At 37.4% G+C, this 18,352-nt stretch overlaps 1 long non-coding RNA gene, 1 other non-coding gene and 2 pseudogenes across 2 annotated transcripts in view; all 4 read left to right on the forward strand.

Moving 5' to 3' along the window:
* Positions 1-21: 21 nt before the first annotated feature.
* The window catches only part of LOC111436433, an 18,626-nt gene continuing 295 nt past the window's right edge, over positions 22-18,352 (forward strand). Inside the window, exons 1-2 of the long non-coding RNA XR_002709238.1 lie at positions 22-160; positions 13,369-13,373. This is a non-coding gene — a long non-coding RNA (uncharacterized LOC111436433). The remainder of the gene's footprint in view (positions 161-13,368; positions 13,374-18,352) is intronic.
* On the forward strand, positions 274-390 carry LOC111436492 (annotated as a pseudogene).
* Positions 722-840, forward strand: LOC111436476. The gene has a single exon (XR_002709249.1). It is a non-coding gene; the product is annotated as a 5S ribosomal RNA (ribosomal RNA).
* On the forward strand, positions 1,005-1,123 carry LOC111436490 (annotated as a pseudogene).

The following is an 18,352-nucleotide window of genomic DNA, read 5'->3' on the forward strand; positions in this document are numbered from 1 at the left end:
AAAATCTCTCTTTCGAAAATCTCTCTTGCCCTCGTTTTCTAAAACATTCTCTTAAAATCGAGGCAGGAGACTCGAGCATTCGTCGCTTGGCCGAAGGCGACGCAAGAATGAATTGGCTTAGCTCACTTGTCGTTGGAAATTGAGTGCCGCACAATTGCAAGTCCGCTACCTTCAAAAGTGCGATTGTGACACCGAGCACGCGCGTGCACCCACCATCTCCTTGATCATGCCGCCCCGCATGCGTTAAATGCAATTTTGTGCGCATTAAATGTCGGGTGCGATCATACAAGCACTAATGCACCGGATCCCATCAGAACTCCGCAGTTAAGCGTGCTTGGGCGATAGTAGTACTAAGTTGGGTCAACTTGGGAAGTCTTCATGTTGCACCCCTTTTTTTTTTATTTCTTTTACTCGTTCTTTCAATTTCTCCTCGCTCTTATCTTCCTTTCTTTACAAATGGCAATCGCCTCCGCTCGCACGCTCACGCCCATCGCGTTCCTTCTCTCCAACGTCTCCGCGCAGGACCCATTGGCCGTTCCGAACACGTGCGTGCACCCACCGTCGCCTCGATCACGCCCGCCGCCCGTTCTGAGCACGCACGTGCACCCACCGTCGCCACGATCACGTCCGCCGCCCGTTCCGAGCACGCGCGTGCACCCACCGTCTCCTCGATCATGCCACCCCATATGCGTTAAATGCAATTTTGTGCGTATTGCATGTTGGGTGCGATCATACCAGCACTAATGCACTAGATCCGATTAGAACTTTGTAGTTAAGCATGCTTGGGCGAGAGTAGTACTAAGTTGGGTGACCACTTGGGAAGTCCTCGTGTTGCACCCCCTTTTTTTTTTATTTCTTTTACTCGTTATTTCAATTTCTCCCTCTCTTATCTTCCTTTCTTTACAAATGACAACCGCCCGTTTCGAGCACGCGCGTGCACCCACCCTCTCCTCGATCATGCCGCCCCGCATGCGTTAAATGCAATTTTTTGCGCATTGCATGTCGGGTGTGATCATACCAGCACTAATGCACCGGATCCCATTAGAACTCCGCAGTGAAGCGTACTTGGGTGATTGTAGTACTAAGTTGGGTGACCGCTTTTAAAGTCCTCGTGTTGCACCCCTTTTTTTTACTTCGTTTACTGTTATTTCAATTTCTCCCCACTCTTATCTTCCTTTCTTTACAAATGGCAACCGTCCCCTTTCTTTACAAATGGCAACCGCCCTCGCTCAGAGGACAAATGGATCTCGTCGCCTCGAGCACATCTGGAGTTCCCCTTTCTTTACAAATGGCAACCGCCCTCACTCAGAGGGCAAATGGATCCCGTCGCCTCGAGCACATCTAGAGTTCTAATTCATCGGATCCCATGAGAACTCCGCAGTTAGGCGTGCTTGGGCGAGCACAAATGACATGAGTTTAGCTATCCTCCTAATTTCAGCACTTACCTCCAAACTTTTTTTATGATTCTTTATGTAAATGGTGATTCCTTGTGGATTAAAAATGGACAATTTTACCTGCATGGGCCCCACTGGCCATTTTGAGTGCTGACGTGCATACATGTTGATATGTTATGGCAGATTCATGTACGTAGAAAAAGATTGAATTATCTTAGATATGAAAAAGTGCTTTGGTTGAAATCTCAAAGAGGTGAAATGTGGAAGAAAAAATTTTATAAGCAAAATTTAAGGTCAAAACGGCCGTATTTTGGGATGAAGGGTTAGCCTGCCTACATGTAGATCTCAAAAAGTTACATAAAATGAAAAAAAAAATCATCTAATTTGATTAATCGAGGTTAAAGATATGACATTTTAACGTTTCAACTTAACTCTAAGATAAAAGGGAGAGCATTAAAGGTCTCGATTCTCTGAAATTTTTGTTTGCTCGTAACCACAATGTTATAGATCGTGGAAAAACGTATGAAAACGAGTACTCATACAACAAAAACAAGGTTCTATCGAGAAATATATGTTGTTCGAAATGTTTACTCTATGCTGTACAGGTTTGATTTCTCGACTTAAAAGCAATTCGCAATCGAGTACCCACTTAGAGTAAAGTAAAACGCAAAGCTGAATAAAAAAATAATTCCATACCTTTATCAATTTTTATTTCTCTCCTTTTATTTTATTTCGTGATACATTATTATATAGATGGTAGTTTTGAAGTTATAGTGTACATAAGGAATAATATATACTATGCGCTTACCACTCATACTTTTATATCATCATGTGTACTTTACCAGCATAACATGAAGTTCTCTTTTTACTCTTTTTTATTTAAATTTGTTAAGATTCAGCACCATATTTACCGATTAGTCACTCAATTTAAATGAGAACATGCAAAATGGTGTAAGGGACCATGAAAGAGTCGTAATTCTTAAGAGTCTTTAAGAAGTTCAATCCACCCGTGTTCGATAGAGGTAAGGTAGATCTTTTGACAGTGAGACATAGCTAGAAGCCAATAGAAACAACCTTTCAATATAATTACTCATGAAAATCTACAAGGTTCTACACCACTTATAAGTTAAAGGGCATATGCACCTTTTTTGTGCCATGCACCAAATCTAGGAGGAGTTCCTGAGCCTCAAACACAGAAGTAAGGCATTGGAAGAGTATGCCTGGAGTTCACTAGGTTATGCAAGTTCACGTTAGAACTAATTGATACAACAAAAGAAGAAGATCTTTAATTTTATTACGGGTTTAAGGGAGGACATCCAAGGGCTTATAGCGGTTCGTGCATCCGGTTTAAGGGAGGACATGCAAGTATCCACTATCACAAGTAGCAAGTAATAAGTAAATTATCGATTGCATAGAAAACCTATTTTATTTAGTTACTTTTGTCGCTGAAAATTAAGTTATTTTTTAGTATCATTCAAATGTTGATGAGCTTAAATTATTTAAACAAAATTTACACAAGAGTGTCAATTACAACAGTAGAAAAACAAAGAGCAATGAGAAAATCAATGATAATGAGGAAGGTTGGGCCAGGAGAGTTTAAATAGATAAGTTGTTGAAATTTGTGGTGGATTTTATCTTCTTTTTTATAAATTCTCAATAAATTCTCAAGTGCTCTTTTGAGGGTAATGCATGGTGATTACTTTCCTAATTGTTTTGTAATTTCTATTAACAAGAATTATTTCAAACCCTTCCATTACCTTCAAGTATCAATGCAAGTATCAGTATTAAAAAGAATTTTCTTGCTCTCTTCTTTCCCATAAGAGAAGAACTATGTATCTAAAGTGGCTAACTAAACAAATTTGTAAATCACTACTACCAACTTTTTAACAAACTAAAAATTACACGGTTAACACATAAAACTCTCCCGCTTTCCTTATAAGGTTTAGCTCTCCATATAAACTTATTTAAACAAATGAAACATCATTTTAATCATGTAAAATTCATAGAATAAGAAAAGAGAGTAAATGATTAGAGAGTTATCAAACTTTGTTGTTGTTCTTCACTTGAATACCCCTCCTTTGAGCTCTCTCATCCACTTCTTCGTCTTAATCTATCTTTCTACTTGGTTTTATGTCATAAAACTCATAGTTTGTAAACAAAAACATATTATGTTTTCAATAAAGTTATTATTGATGTTTATTCAGTAAAGATTGTTACGGAATAAAGTGAATGTTATGATCATTAATCTAAATCTAATAAACTAAGAATACTTTGGCTATAGTATGATTACTAGAACTATATGTAGAGACATAAGAGTAGATCAAGTTCAAGTATATAGTCAAAATGATCTATAGTACAGGGATAAGGTTGAGTACCTTATTCTGGGGACACTATGGATGCGGCTCACTTTTGTATATGATATAAACAATGTGATCACTAAATTGTACATGTGGAGACATGTGAGTGGGGGCGTCTTATGCAATGAGTATTGCATAAGATCGGACCATGAAAAAAACCACTCTCACTTTATAATGTCGTTTACTGTTGAGACTCATTTTTTCATTCGATAACCTAGGTACTCGATCTTAATCCTGAGCTAACTATGAACTCTTGTTTATTCAGAATTATCTTTAGATTTGCATGGTGAGAGTGACCCGAGTTCACCGACTCAATAAACCTCCCATCTCAGGGGTAATACTGGATGAATAGCTGGGGACATAGAGTGTAAGATGGAATTCACTCCTACCCGCTTTTAGGGATAGTAGAGAGGTTGTTCTCTTAAGTACTAACTCCAAGTCTTGAACAAGGGGCCCCACCCTCTCATTGGCTCGGGAGGGATTCAGTTTGGTGGTTGGACCACAAACCAATTGTTCATGAGAGGATTAGTGGGACTAACTTTAGGGATAAAACAGTAAATTAACCAAGCTCTAGTTACGAACAACTTGTGAAGGATCAACTTACTAATCATGGTTATATCAAATGGACAAAAATATATCTATAGTGAGGGGAGTACAACTACTAGGCTATAGTGGAGTGTCCTAGTAGTTAACGAATGTTGGTTAACAAGGTTAATGAGTTTAGCCGGTTAATCTCGGATCGTTGGAGCCCATGATCTGTAGGTCCATTAGGTCCCCCTGCTAGCTCATATCAGACTAAACCTTAGAACAGTGTGACGAGTGAGTTCGAAGTGTTTGAATTCAAATTAGGAAATATATGCTAAATATATACAATATATTTAACCACATTTTGTTTTAATTATGAATTAAATAAAAAGAGAGAATTGGAGATATATAAATACGATTTAAATATTTTAATTACGAATAGGATTCATAATCAATATATGTGGGAATTGATTGGGATTGGCATTTTATTTAATGTTAAATATTAATTAAATGGTTTAATTAATCATTTAATATTATTTTGATTTGAAATTAATTATTTAAATTAAAGAAAGTCAAAAGGTTGAGTTCACCTCATGGAAAAATCCATGTTTGAGTTAGTGGATTATGTCCATTGATATAATCATTACAAGCAAGTCGACCTTCACGAGTTGTTCATAATTACAGCTTGGTCAAAAGTCCGTTTTACCCCTATAATTACATCTTTCACCTTAAGTACTACTGATTCTGTAATGAACAATTTGTTTATGATCCAATCATAAACCAAGTCCCTCTCGAGCCAATGAGAGGGTGGGGCCCCATTGTTCAAGTCCCGAAATTAGTACTTAAGAGAACATCTCGTCTACTTTCCTTATATGGAACGGAGTGAATTCCATCTCATGATATTATATTCCCAACTCCTTATTTGGTTAAGTCCCCAAAATGGTAGGCATGTTGAATCGGCTAAAAGAGTCATTCACACCCATGTAAATCAAAGGACAAGACCATATAGGTAGGAGTTCATAACTCACTCAGAATTAAGATCGAGTTACATATGATCATCATGTGAAATATTAATCTTCTCAATTAACGAATTTATAAAGAGAGATTAAATATTTCTTGGTTCAGTTTTATACAAACTCATTATATAGGATACCCCCACTTACATGTCTCCACATGAACGATTTGGATCAAATCATTTGTAACGATTACAAAGTGGGCCGTATCAAATAGTGTTACCAGGATAAGGCACCCAACCTTATCCATATACTATAGACTCTTTAGGTTATTACTTGACCACGATCCTCTTGTATGTCAACCACATACTATTCGAGATTACATTAATAACCTTGGATTTTCATACAATGGATAACAATTAAATTACAAATACAATAATAAAAATTATTTTTAAAAACTAAAGAACTAATTACGAGGGTGTAGGGCATAAATCCCAACAATCTCCCATTTGCACTAAAGCTGGTGAGACATGTGTTCTAGGGCATACTCTATATCCAACATGTTCTCCCACTTGTCCTAGAGAAGATGAGACATGTCTCATAATCCTGGACATTCTAAATGACCCTTAAACACTTTAGCCTAAAGAGCCATTTTATATAAATCAAAATAATTATCATTAAAGGTCATCTTGGTCACTACCACGATACTTTCTCTCTCAATATCATTCTTTATAGATCGATATTTTATAATTTCCTTATATTAGTCTTTGTATCACTTTCATCACAATGAAAAGTGACAGACTAAATCACATCCATAACACCTTTCAAATGTTTAAGAAATTATTATAGTCATATAAGTCATTTTGTTGCTTTAAAAGCAAAAAAAAATATTCCGCTTGTATACTTACTTCACAATCTAAGGTAAAATTGATCTTAACATAAATTTCTCTAAATTTGTGTAATTAGTGTATCATTTAAAGATCAAATCTTTAACTCTATACACAATAAAAAATTCTCATTATCCATCGATACTCCGAGAAAACTTTATTTTTTCACTTAATGGTCATACCATTCGTTTAACTAATATAATCTAATGGTATATTTAACGTTAATTCTCATCTACCCATTAATTGTCTCCTACTCCGAAAAGATAATTAATCATAATCTCACCATTTGAGGTTACTTAGGATACTATTCCTCTGACTTCATATTTCAATGATCATTATCATTCTTTGAAGTCTTGCATCAAATATTTGACAACAATTTTGTAGTATAATATATGAGACAATATTATCGTTTATCCTTAAACCTCTATTTTTAGGATATACAAAATTATTTGAAATCATTTATTTGTGATTAATTACATAGTCATCTATTTATGTTAGATTGAAAAATTACATCATTCATAAAGAGTAATATGTCATTCACATAAAATAAAAAAGTAAAAAAAAAAAAATTGAGAAAATCCACTAACCAATTAATAATTTTCCCATTACAATTTATTATCAAACCTTTTATTAAAAAAAATCTATAAGTTAAATTCATTTCAAAAATGAATTTTACTCCTTCAGCAAATTTTTTTGCTTTTTATCTTTAATAAGAAATCCATATAATATAGATAGATGCCTCCTAGATTTCTTTTCACAAAAGAATTCTAAATATTCATTTAACATATCTTATATAAAAATGAATAAGAGAACAATAATAGACTCTAAATGACAACAGGAGAGAAAGTCTACTTGTAGCTATTTTCTCCGATTAAATTCAACTCTTTGTCATGAGTCTTATTTTGAAGATCTATATCTTCTTAATACATAATTTTCCTTTTGTAGACCCATACTTATCCTTTGAGTTTAACCTCATCAAAAACATCTACAAACCCCTAGATTTTATGACTCTAACTTATTCATCCTTCGTCTCATTCCTCATAACTATTTTGAGGGTAATAAGTTTTCTATTCGGTTATCTAACATGACAATTTGGATATCAATAGGATTGAGTCATCTCATAACTCTCCCACTACGAAGCTTATCCAATAAATGACTAGGATCCACTTGACTCTCAAGTGAAATTAAATTGTTAACAACTTTGTTTAACTATTAGCAACTTCACTTGAAATTATTTAATTAACATTATCTCACCTTATTAAAGGTGTATGACTTTTATTTGAACTTGTTTAGAAAATCACATTTTTCATACAAATATGTTTTTCTATTTAGAATTAAATAAAAGACTATTTTGTTTCTCTTTAGGAATAGCCTACACTTACGCATAATTTTGAACATATTTGTCTCAGCATATATGCTCAATTACAATTATTGAAGTGTTGTAAACTAAGTTTACTACACTTTCAAAATCTTAAATATTGTCTCATAGACAATTTTGAAGGCAATCAGGATTCACTATGCAATTCCTATTGCATATCCTAACAAGAGTTTGACAATGGTGTATAATTTTTTTTTTAATACGTGACTATATCTAATATAGTATTGTTTTCTCCTCTTACACCACAGTTTTACAAAATTGTATTAGGCTTAGAGTTGGAAATCAATTCCACTTTCTATCAATTAATTTTAATACACAATGTTCTCCTACTATTCATTATGATTTGATCATAAGGTCTTAATAGATTTACCAAAATAGATTTTAACTTTAGTCACTTTTCAAAAAAAAAAAAAAAAATTACTTTTGGTAAGGATACTTATATATTGAATAATCATCAATCACATTGATAAAATATTAACAATATTCTTTGACTTTTGCATTCATGAGACCACTTGGGTCAGAAGAATGCATAAGTTAAGGTCTTTGGTATTGTAGCCTTATTCAATAAAAATCCAATGATTATTATCTTGCATGAAAAGCCAAATATATAGACATATAAAGTAATTAACTCAAATGTTTAGAGAATTACCTTTTACTAGTCTTTTCATCGTATTCAATTTGATGTTAATCAAATTAATGGCCAAACACAAGTATCATCCCTTTGAAGAAAACCATTTGTCTTTTTATTCTTGAGTCTCTAATCATGAATATCTCAATATGTCGTACTGTAATAAGTGTTAACGTTTTAACATATACTAATTGTACTTTATTTGAGCTTAACATATTTTCAAACAATTTTGAAAATATAAACTTTAATAGTTCAAAGTAATTCATACTATATGAACTACGAGAAATTGAATTTCTCTCATGGTTACTAAAAACACCATGTTCAACATTTGAGGTTGATTTCCTAGTGTCAACTAGTAGAATCTTTTCTACCTCATCAAGTATTTTTCAAGAATTACATATAAATGCAACGAAGAGCAAATTTTGACGGTAGATCTTATATCAACTATTCAGGTGGTGTCACCTAGTCTCCACCAAAAATCTAGTAAATTAAATTTACTTTCATTTAGATTTTCTTTCTGCAGAGTAATTTCGAAAATTTCTCCCACTATAAATGTTATGGCTAATTAGGAACTATTTCCTATCATAACTTTAGTCATAAGATTTTTCTTGAATTTTGTAATACTTAATTTCGAGATCATTTAGATAATTCTCTAAATTTAGCTTATTGACTTAAACATCTCATATGTTTTTGTCATTTTCTTATCTTTTAGTCATGACATCCAATATGTCAACTAGAAGATATGAACAAAGCTTTCTCATCACCTTTGATTCACCAATCATGTACTCTTCGAATAATTCGATTCACATTGACAATAAGTCTTGAGAACATTTCTCAATAAAGACAACAAATTTTTTTTCTTGTGCATCTACTTCTTTCACCTAACCTCTGACTTTGTAAATCAAAGTTTCATGTCCAAGTTGACTGCATTTGGAGCAGAAGGCGTCAGGTCTTCTCCAACACTTGTCCGGTGGATGACCTTTCTTCTCACAATGGCGGCAAGGTGGATAGGATTCTTTGGAACCTCCTTCTTTTGTCTTCTGATAATTGGCAAATAAATCTCCATTCGTCGATTGGTTTTTTGAAAATTTTCTTGTTTTTATACCTGTTGTTGTCTTGATGCTTAACAGGTAAGGCACCTTCAATCACCCCTTCTTCCCTCATAGACCTCCTTTACTCTTGTGCTTATTCAAGAGCTCTATAAGAGAAATCTTATACAGGTCTTTGGTGTTCTCCAGAGTAGTAATGGTGGCTTCAAACTTCTCTGGAATAGTGACCAGCAGCTTTTCAACGATCTTGGAATTATTTAACACAGAACCAAGCAATCTCACCTTGTTGACAATGTTGAGAAGTTTGTCAGAGTACTCTTTCACCGACTCAGACTCCTTCATCTTCTACAACTCGAAATCCCTGATCAAATTCAGGACTTTTATTCCACGAATCCTCTCATTTCCTTCATATTCAGCCTTGAGGTAATCCCAGATTTTCTTTGCTGTTTTGAGGGACATTATTCGCATGAAGATCATTTGAGATACAACTGCAAATAGGCAAGCTTTTGCCTTTGATTTTCTTGTCTTCTTTTCCTTCCGTGCTTTGATTTGTGCTACAGTAGGATTTACTGGAAGTGGAGGGACCTTGTAATCCTCTTCTATTGCTTCCCAAAGATCCAAAGCCTTTAGATAAGTCTCCATACGAACTGCCCACATTTGATAATTGTCTCCATTGAAGACTTGTGGTGCAACAGCTGAAAAACTGGATTGTCCTCCCATTTTGATATCATAGATCCCTTAAGAAGACGACTCTGATACCAATTTGATCCCTTAAGAAGACGGCTCTGATACCAATTTGTTAGTGTAATAGATCGTAGCTTTGTTGTCCACGTATAGTACTGGTGGATTGCTTTCTCTTCCGATGAGTTCTTCCATCAGTCGCGCAAGCCAGACCCCCTGTGTTGCCGCAGTCGAAGCGGCGATGTATTCTGCTTCGCAGGAAGACAAAGCAACTACCTTTTGTTTTTTTTATTGCCAGCAGATCGCGCCACCTAAGAGGAAGTAGATCATCCTGCTGGGGCTCTTACGATCGTAACAGATTGTAACTTGCATGTTTGTCAATAATCTCCAAATTTGAGTGAAATTTTGAGTATCAAAATTTAGTTTAACCAAACTTGCAAGTTTGCCCAATAAACCTCACAAATTTGAGTGGAATTTTGAGTGTCAAAATTTGGTTAATTCAAACTTTCATGCTTACCACATAATCCCACAAATTTGAATGGAATTTTGAGGGTCTAATCTCAAATTTGCATGAACATGCAAATATTGCTCTATAAATAGAGTGATCAAGTACATGGAAAGTATTCTTGAAAAACTTTGAGAAATTCTCTCAAAACTCTCTTCACATATACTAAATTCCTTTCAAATTTAGTCACTCACTGGATTCCACAATCCCGTTCTAAGGCCAGAGAATAGTAGGGAAGACACTAGTGGTGGTTCGAAACCGGTTCGTGAGGAAAAATGAATTTCTACAAAAGGTTAGTATTCAAACTCATTGAGTTTTAATACTTTTGAACATGCTAGCTAATTTATTATAATTGATGTACTTGGAGTGCCTAAGATCCAAATTGCTAATACATGTGTTATATTAACACCATCAATTATGACATCTGAGTCTAGCGTGGCTGAGAACGGGAGAAATGAGGAGTTGATGCCTCAAATGGGTTGTTCTCGGAGAAGCTCCAAATGAAGTCTTGTCAGAAAAGAACAAGCTTAGTCTATTGCTCGAGGACAAGGAGAAGAAATTGAAGAACTCACAACTGAGCTCGAGAAAACGAAAACAACGTAGATGGAGTCGTTGAATATAGCATTTAAGTTTATGGGGGAGTTTTGTTGGATTAAATTTAAATGTTAAAAGTTAGATTTGGTTCAAAATAAACTTAGTAAATTTGTTAGGTTAGGAAAGTTAAATTTGAAAAAATTTGGTTGAAAGAAAAAGACCAAAGAGTTCTCTCCCCCTATTATTAGAAATAGAAAAGGTATAAATACATCCCTTTTAAGTCAGAGCAAAAGAACAGAGATCAAGAGAAAAAAAAACAAGAAGTATTGTGTAATAGAAAAAGATTTTTTCAGCATTTTTTGTCTCCTTTATCTCTCCCCTCTCTGATATCTCCTTTACAAGTACGCAAGTAGTATTTTCTTAAAGCGGTATCTCTCCCCTCTCTAATATCTCCTTTACAAGTACGCAAGTAGTATTTTCTTAAAGCGGTATCGGAGCGTTCTATCGTTACTGTGTGTGAGATTTATTTCATAAATTAGTGAGTTTTATTTTAACATACTTCAACAGATATGGTGAGTTGAGGAGAAGTAAGATTTCAACGAGCAAGATGCTAATGACTTGGCTGACTTTCTTGTTCCTTTATTGGATTTTGCACCTGAAAAGAGACCAAGAGCAGCACAATGTCTCAGCCATCCGTGGTTGAATTCTGTCCCAAGAATTCTTGAATCTTCTATATCAACCCATCAAAATCAGCCCAAAGATCAGGACGCTTTAATTAAAAGAAGCAAGAAGGACGAGAGAGAAACTATGGAGATTGGAATGGGAAACATACCTATTGATGGAACTTCGAAATCGACGTCATCGAAACAGACATGACTAGAATGGCAACGTACGCGATTTCAAGCTATGTTTTGTGCAGTATAATCGTGGTTTGTAGCTTAGGTTTCCATCGGAGTTGGAAACATATTCATGAACCACATGGATTCAGTGTTGTACTACATGCTATCCGAAGCAATCATCTTTTGCTTTGGTGAGGGTCGACCAGCATTCGTAGGCCCATCTCAAGCAACTTCGAACGGTGGATTGTTTTGACAGAGTACGCGTTCGAGTATGGTTTGCATATCTTTACAAACTACCAATAATTCCAGGTCTCTTGTAGCACAACTTTCTGAATCAGAATTTCTTTATGAAACCTTAAACAGATATAAAATATATTTTTGGAGCTAGATTCTTGACATTTTGTTTATTGTAATGTTGGCCACTACCGGGTTTTCTATTTAAAAATGAACTTTTTTTTAGATATTAAAACTTTTCCAATATAAAATAATTGGGTGGCCCAAAAGGGGATGGAGGATACCCGGCTTAATAAATGAAATGAGCATTTGGTCGAGTGCGGGAAAGACAGAGCAGCCGGGAAAATTTTAGGCCATACGAATACGACGCTTCCCTAAAGATAATCTTGTGGGGAAGCCGAAGTTGATGATGACTGCAAGTCCATAACCTAATCGTATTCTTGACCCTTGAAACCTGTCATGGAGCTGGCCTCGGATTTCGACCTTGTAGAAGCGGAATTGGAGCCAGACCTTGAACATGTAGAAGCTGGTAATGGACTTGTCCATTGTCACAATCACACTTTTGCAGTAACGGGATAGCGACTGTGTAACACTTGTTCTAACCCAGTGAACAAATCAGTGATGTGAATTTCAGATTTCGTGGATGATATCGACGTATGCTCGAACCTTAGGTCATGTTTGAGAGAAATACCCTAGAAAACTAGAGCGAGGTAATATGCTAATTTATTTGATATTTTTTGAAGTTGTGAATCTATTAAACATGGAAGTGAGAATTCAAAAACTTACCAATTACATTTATTATTAATATTAAATCTATTTTGTTGATATTTTAAACCCTTTTTTCTAAGATATAACAAAAATACTAATATCTCATTTATCACCTTATTGGACTTATAAACACTTGAAAATGTTGGCACATGGATGAAAATTTAAAAACCCCTGGATTCTTATTCGTGTTGACTTGACCGAACTTAGCACACTACCATTTTTTCAAAAAGTTATTTTTATTGGTAGAGAGAGGTCGGGACTGGCCATATTTTTTTGTCATAATGGTTTGTGGATCCTTGTAGGATGGCTATTGTGTAAGCCACTTGTAGTGATAATGAGAAGTAGGGTTGAATGAGAACAGGCTAAGAAATCCATCAAAAAAACTTAAGCATCTGCTCTAGAGTGGAGCACTTCAATAACGGTTTCAGTGCATGTTGTTGAAACCTCTTTATGAGGGTGTCATAAAGTTCTAAACCCCTTCCTTCAGCCTCTTTTTCTTTTCATACAACTTCCAAGAATATGAGAAAAGCACCAAAATATCCACCTTTCTTTTTAGGGGCCATTATTGAACGATTCAACTATTCATGAACTTTCAAATTTGTATCTATAAGAACATTCAAGTTCATATATTTTAAGTGCAAGTGATGGATTATGAAATCTCATATTGATTGGAGAGGGAAATGAAACATTCTTTATAAGGGTGTGGAAACCTCTCCCTAGTAGACGCATTTTAAAACAGTGAGGTTGATGATGAAACGTAATGGGCCAAAGCGGATAATATCTTCTAACAGTAGGCTTGAGTTGTTACAAATGGTATCAGAGCCAGACATTGGATGGTGTGACTACAAGAATGCTAGACTCCCAAGGGGGTGGATTGTGAAATCCCACATTAATTGAAAAGGGAAACAAAGCATATCTTATAAGAGTGTGGAAACTTCTTCCTAGCATACGTGATTAAAAATCGTGAAGCTAACGACGATACGTAACGAGTCAAAGATGACAATATTTGTTAGCAGTATGCTTTAGCTATTAAATGGATGTTTTCAGCACTAACATCAATACAAGTTCATAAATTCATCTACAGTGGCATACATGTGAGGATGATTTTCATATCCTATTTATAGTGTTTCATCATCATTATGTGTTGTTTATATATTGTTTGGACGGCCAAGATCAGTATAGTACTTACGGATCCATCCTTTAATAATGTTAACCTTTGTCTCTCTTTGTTCCACCAACCACTGTGGATCCATTTCATTTGCTCGTAAAATGTCCAAACAATGAGATCCTGGAAAGTTCAAAACATGTCAGCTCAAAAGAACAAAGCTTTGAAATTAGAATTTATGAGTCTGAATCAAACCATTAAGCGTATGGATTGCAAGGAGACTGTCAGATAAGTTATGCAACACTTTGCATTCACAAAAAGAGAGAGAGTTGAAGTAAAAATGATTGTTCTTTATGTGTAAAAAATGATGGAGCTTTGGTTTTTGTTTACCCGCCGCTGCTATAAGGGTCTCTGAGTCCATTGGAGAAAATGATGTTGCTGCCAAATCTCTTAAGGATGAGTTTTATGTCCTGAAATTTAAGGGGAGACAAGGACATAGTGAGATTCTACGTCGGTTGGGGAGAAGAACGAATTATTCTTTATAAGGGTGTGAAAACCTCTTCCTAGTAGACGCGTTTTAGAAACCTCAAAGGGAAGCTTGAAAGGAAAAGCTCAAAGAGGATAATATATGTTAGCGGTGGGTTTGGGCTGTTACAAATGGTATTAGAGCCAGACACTAGGCGATGTGCCTGCGAAGAGGTTGAGCCCTGAAGGGGGGTGGACACGAGGCAGTGTGCCAACAAGGCTGGGTCTCGAGAGGGGTGGATTGTGAGATCCTATATTAGTTGGTGAGGAGAAAAAAAAACATTTTTTATAAGCGTGTGGAAACCTCTCTTGTATAAAAACCTTGAGGGGAAACCCAAAGAGGATGATATCTGCTAGTGGTGGGCCCCGAAGGGGGTGGATACGAGGAGGTGTGCCAGTAAGGACGCTGGGTCCCGAGGGGGTGGATTGTGAGATCCACTAACAGAATGGTCGGATGAACCCCAAAGTGGGGTGGATACGAGGCGGTGTGTTAGCAAGGATGCTGGGCCTCGAGGGGTAGTGTAACGACCCTAATATTTTACCTATTTAATCTAAGGTCATTACTATACTTTGAAATGCGGAATATACATTTAATGGACCCTATTCATAAATGTTGTTCGCACCCGCCTTTTTATTACCTCAAAAAAAAAAAAAAAAAATTACAAGGGAAAAAGGGAAACATTATTGAAAGAAAGGAAAAACAACAAAACCAAGAATGAATAGTTTATTCTACCCCAAGGTTTATTATACAAATACATTTCATCCTATTCTAACCTATACTAGAAATGGAAAAAAAAGACAACCAACTACCCTATGCATGTGCCACGATCCTGAGGTGTCCGATGCCATCGTCGTTGTCACATGGGTGCCTTGCCTTTATCTGCAAAAGTAAAGTAGCACGAGGCTTGAGTATTTCTAGAATACTCAGTAAGTGACCCCCTATCGGGGTTATGCAACAAACACATGCAATGAAATGATGGGACTTATCGTTCCGTTTCGTTTCATTTCGTTTTCCCTACGGTGTAATCCTAACAAGTAATCGTGGACGTATACCATATACTCTTACACGCAGCCCATACGTGCGAGTATGGGCTCACCAGCTAGTTCGCACATCGCTGGGCCACTGTCTCTAGCCGGTGGGCATGCTCTGGGGGCCAACTGGGACCCGTTAAAACTAAAACCATCACGGTAGCGCTATGCAGGGCATAACGATCGTTGTCCTGCCATTTGGATGTACGCGTCCGTACCCTCGTGATGGGATAGGGGTATCCCCCCAAATGCATGAACACACAATATGCATGAAGTCCCACTAGTCCTACAGTCATCATTTAATGAGCATAACCCCGTGTCACGTTTTCATGCTTACATGTCATTCTCATTCTCATTTTGTTACATATCATACATGTTCCTAGCGGGGTTATGTATCATGCAATTTACCGTATTTCATGTCATGCAATTCATTCAATCACATTCCCATACTCATACAACAAGCCATAATCGTACAAGGGTCACACATCGTCACATGCATTCATATCACATCCACTAAGCAGCATAAATAACATACATTCACATTCACATGATTTCGTACTTAAGCACATTAAGCTAGCATACAATTTAATGGCACGTGCATACATCACGGGCACATGCCAACATACAGCAATTAATGCGTAACCTACAACGGGTGAGCCACTTACTTGGTAGGCCTTAGCCGAAGTACTCCTTAGAATATAACGTAAGCTCCTAGCTCCTCGTGGACGTTCTACGCTTCCGTTGGTGGTTGGTTCCTATTGGTTCATGAGTCACTTCCATTAGTATTCCACAAAGAATAATAGATTCCCAACTGGAATTTGTGAAATACGACATTAAAATGTTCCCTTTTACCTTAAACAGGGTCGAAACCAGGTCCGGGAGGGTCGGAACGGTGTCAAACGGGCTGGAAACAGATTTTCCGAGCCGAATAAGCCGCTGGAGCCGAGGAGCCGCCGCCGAGCCGATGAAGCCGCCTGAGCCGAGAGGAGCCGCGCTGCAGACGTGACACGTGGCATAATCAGAGAGCAATCCGTGTGCAGGCGTCTCGGGTCGAGGCGCGGGTTCACGGGTTGCTCGCGGGTCTCGGGCCGAACGCGGATGACGGGCCGCGCGGTGATGGGCCGGCTTGCAGGTGAAGGCCAGGTGTTTGGGCTGCGGGTAATGTGGGTTCTGGGCTGACCGAAGGGACGGGGTTCGGTTCGGGTTTCCGGATCTGGATGTCGGGTCGGACTTCGTCCTCTTCGCCCCACAGCCTGCGCGATTTTCCGGCGATCTCTCTCTCTCTCCTCGCAACGTCGTCCCGACGTCCTTTTTCCCCTTTTTTCCCCCGTTCCCGAGCTTATCCTTCACCCTAACCCCGTTTTTTGTACAGATTTTGTTGGTAAGGGCCTCGCACTCCCGGATCTGGAGAAGCTCGGAAGTCCACCATTCCATCTTCCTTGCCGATGGTGTTCAGCGTACAGGATTCATCTAAAACCTACTCCTGATGTGTGTAGAGGGTTCTGGGATTACTTTTGTGGTGTGAAATGGGAGTTTTCGACGTCGATTCATACGGTTCGGCTTCGCCGAAGTTCCATCGGTTTTCTGTTCTCTCTCCTTTTTTCTCACCGTTTTCGTTTCCTTGCAGGTTCTTTCAGGGTGGCTGATGGCATCCCAGCCCTCGGCCGCCCTTTGTGGGTCGTGTGCAAGCGAAAACTCCAGCGTTCGCCGGAGTTTTCGGCTCTGCCGACGACCATCATTTTTTTTTTCGGTTCCGTTACATTACCTACCCCTAAAAGGGACTTTCATCCTCGAAAGTCTTGAACTCGTGGATCAACTTGGGATATTTTTCCTTTATTTCCTCCTCTCGTTTCCACGTAGCTTCCTCGACTTGGTGGTTACACCACAATACCTTAACAAAACCTATACTCCTATTACGTAAGGCTTTCACCTCTCGGGCTAGAATTTTAATCGGTTTCTACTAGTAACTTAAATTTTCCTCAATTTCAAGAGGTTTGTAGTCTATTACATGCATCGAATCTGGAATGTATTTCCTTAACATGGACACATGAAATACATCGTGTACGCTTGAAAGTGAAGGTGGTAAAGCTAGTTTGTAAGCTACCGGACCTACTCTTTCTAAAATTTCGAACGGTCCAATGAATCGGGGGCTAAGCTTCCCCTCGCGTCCGAATCTTGTCATGGATTCATGTATGATCGCAGCATAATAATCTTGGTGCACTCTTTGTTTGGTAAATTGTAATGCACAGGAGGTTTTGTGGCATAAAGTGTTTATGGAAAAGATGTTATTGGGAGACACGTTTGGAAGTGATAGGTGTCCTTGGAATGTTACATATATTCTTAATTGAAACAAACTTTTCATTGAATTAATGTAAAATTTACCAAGTATGATGCTTGCTTTAGGTGTATACAAGTTAACCCTAGACAATAGGAATACCCATACCCTAAAAAGGTGTAAACATTCAAAAGAAAAAATAGGTCCCCAAAATAAGGGGAAATTAAAGATGTTTGTTTCTGGACTATTAGTCCTTCTTCCTTCTAGGGAGTCTCTCATTATTATATATTATTTTATTTTGTGAAGGTAGCTTAGTGTTAATGATTTGCACAGGTTTGGTGGAAGACAAATTCATGCAAGCGAGGAGGATGGTTTGGTGAGGGATCTTGAAGCCGATGCTGCTCGTTTGGAGCAGTTTGGCTCTGAAATTGAGGCTCACTAACTCTGTACTCCTCTACTACCCCAAAGTTGTTCTGTTTTTATAATCAAGCCTTATGCCTGTATCAAACTCTTACCATTTTGTACGCTTTATTCAGATTAATATGGCCTTCCTAATGTTGCACCTAAAACTCCCCCACCTGCTCTTTATGAATAATTTTCCCCATTATTAACTACAAAAAAAAACTCCCCCCTTCTGCCACGGCCTTCTCCATATAGTTTTCCCCCCCCCCCCCCCCCCCCCCCCC

The sequence above is a fragment of the Cucurbita moschata genome, unplaced genomic scaffold (assembly GCF_002738365.1).
Source record: "Cucurbita moschata cultivar Rifu unplaced genomic scaffold, Cmos_1.0 Cmo_Scf00054, whole genome shotgun sequence".
NCBI classification, from domain to species: Eukaryota; Viridiplantae; Streptophyta; class Magnoliopsida; order Cucurbitales; family Cucurbitaceae; genus Cucurbita; species Cucurbita moschata.